Below are 3,153 nucleotides of genomic sequence, written 5' to 3'. Positions count from 1 at the left end.
GTTCAACCTTTGCCCTTTGCTTATTTTTTTGTGCTTTTCAAAACCTCTTTAAAAAAAAAAAAAAAAAAAAAGAAATATTATTATTATTTATGTCATTACTATTAGTGGTCATTATGAGCATCAGACCTGATGGACACTTCATTACACTTATCTGTTTTAATTTGTTCAATTATCTTTTAAGGTCATCTTGTCTACAAGAAAATGGATGGATGGATGGATGGATGGATGGATGGATGGATGGATGGATGGATGATTGGATGGATGGATGGATGGATGGATATTTTCCATGACGCTCTGAGGGATTTATTTGTAAATTTGTCACTTAATGAACCTGACACTGTGCAGCAAGCAATCAGGCTGTTTCCACATTTTTCTCAGTGACCTTGACTATCTCAACTCTAAGTACACTATTCACGTCTTAGAACTTTAATTCTGCAGGTTTACTGCCCATTTTAATCCTTGTACGCATGTCTGTCTAGCCTGTATATAAAGGATGTTGTTTGTCCTTCATTTCACCGCCAGGATTGAGGGCGGTGATTGAACTGGAGGTGTTTAAAACTGCTGTGATGACAATCACAGTGAACAGTAGTCACACTGTCTTTTAGCTGTAACTTTCCCTGAATATGACAAATTTGTTTGATTAAGACAAACATGATTTATGGTAAAACAATTCCTACCTCTGATTTTCATGATTTATCAAAACAGAACTCCATAATTGACACAATAATTTTCCTTGCAGCATGATAGCTTTATGAAAGTACAAAGTACAAAAGTCTTTCAATTCAGTAAAAGTATTGATTCAATGATATAACACAATTTTTATTTTGTATTTTATATAGAGTTATATTATAGTATTAAAATGAAATAAAAAAAGAGATGATAAGCTTATTAGCTGAGCAACCAATTTCATTTTTCTGGTTTTCTGCATTCAATGAGTGAACAATGCGTTATAGTCACCTCAAACAATTTTTGTCTCCCAAGTGTTGATTATTATTATCAAGCTTTTGAAATTTCTAAATCACTATTAGCTAAATTACTACCGTCAGTAAAAATACAGATTAGATAGAATGGCTACAAGATAAAATACTTTCCATTTGAAATACTGTCAAATAAAGCATTCTAAATCTGATAAATAACTTAAACTTACAAAATGAGAACATTATATGCATTACAATTTTCATCTTTTACAAGTTCATTGAATAGATTTTCAGAAATGTATTCTTCATTTTTCTGTTCATTATGCACACAGACAAAGTTGAACAGAAGCAATTGTTTGGGGCCTCAGGGGCCCTCACAGAAGGTCAAATCTGTAAAATGTCAGCTTTACTGGATCGAAGAAAAACATTATTGCTTAGCTGGATTATGGTCTTTTATTTATCAAGAATCCAAACAGTTTTTCATCCAAACAGTTTTCAAACGGTAAAAAAATCAGACTGGAAATTGTCCAAGTGCACAAAAGCTGAAAGCAGTCCTGCATTCAGAGTTTAATTCAAGCCATATTTCATTGTTTCTTTTGCAGAACTGTAATTGCACTCTGAGTGCATCAGTAGTGCTTGAACCAATGATTGCAGCAGTCTGTGGTGATAATGATTGCGGCATCTGCATGATAACGACAATGTGTGATTTAATATACCTTAATCCTCGTAAAACTTTAATGAGAGATGCAAATCAATTTTCTGCAGATGTCCTTTGTCTATGGACAACTATCATGAGCTACAAACAGACAGAGATATGTAAGGACAGCTTTAATGTAAACATATCATACATGACACCTTTGTACTTTGTTCACATACTTTGCCTCCCCCAATCAAAGTTGGGGCGGCAGTGCCTCAGCGGTAGAATGGGCTGTGTAATTCCCGCTCCCACCCAGTCACTACTGAGGCACCCTTGAGCAAGGCGCCATCCCCTTTACAAGTTGCTAATGAGGAGGGCACCATGAACGAGCTGCCCCGCCACTCTAACGCCCATTGCATGCCTACAGCCCCCTTTATGTGGAGTACAGGGGCCTGTACTCACTAATATGTATGCATGCGTTTGAAATACTAACTAGAGTGTGCTTTCTTTAACTGGCACCACTTACAGATCCACTCACTGACTCTAGAGCAGTGGTTCTTAACCTTGTTGGAGGTACCGAACCCTGGCGGTTTCATATGCTCTCTCATCGAAGTTTTTTTTTTTCAAATTTAAGACATAAGTATATGTTTTACTGGTGTATTTAATGAATTGTGCATTAATGTCACCTTTTTCAAACAACAAAACCAAGACAGTGCATGAACTCACATGAAATGACCTACCTGCAAATCAGTGTAACTTCTGCTGTTGTTATTGAGAAACCAGTTCAGATATACGTGGCTTCACCTTGACAAGTGCTGCTCTTCTATCATTTTCACAGCAAAGTCTGATTCTTTTGTTTTCCATGCAGCTTAAGGAAGTGTTCCTTTATTTTTGCCAGTGCGAGACTAGAGTTGCTCAACTTGACATTCAGCAGAACGCTGACTCCATCACGTTCCATTATACAGTACATGTAAATTCACGTTGCACATATTTGTCCGACCACTTTGTTTTTTGCTCAACATAGTTACTATGAATTAAAATATTAAGAAAGAAATCAAATGACGGACCATCATGACAGGCATAAATCGACTACTGAGTGCGCAAAATCCCCTGCACCACAGGTAGGCTAATCGATGTGGCGTGATCACCTGCAGCCAGTGATGGCTAAGGGGGGCGTGTCATCACGATTTGACACAGTGGACACAGTGATTCGTGTATATTCGACAAAGCACCCGACACATTGTGTCTTGAACCCCGTCTCCGCCGAACCCCTGAGACTGACTCACCGAACCCCTAGGGTTCAATCGAACCCAGGTTAAGAACCATTGCTCTAGAGGGAATGTTTTAGTGTGGGTGTCTGAGAAGACCTGGGCTCCTGATTGGATAATGACTACACTCAATTTTGATTTAAGTATATTTTGCTTATAGAACTGACATACTTCTATTTAGGTTTTGATTTCAGGACTTGTTCCTGTGACTCTGAACACTCAAGGATGAAACTCCAGTGGCTTCTTAAATAAAGGACCAGTGTACCTGACCTCAGCTGCTACCAGCAACATTTATAGGGGTTGGTGGAACAGGGTCAGCACAGAGATGAAA

The sequence above is a fragment of the Antennarius striatus genome, chromosome 16, assembly GCF_040054535.1.
Source record: "Antennarius striatus isolate MH-2024 chromosome 16, ASM4005453v1, whole genome shotgun sequence".
NCBI lineage: Eukaryota > Metazoa > Chordata > Actinopteri > Lophiiformes > Antennariidae > Antennarius > Antennarius striatus.
Note: the sequence above shows the minus strand (reverse complement) of the source record.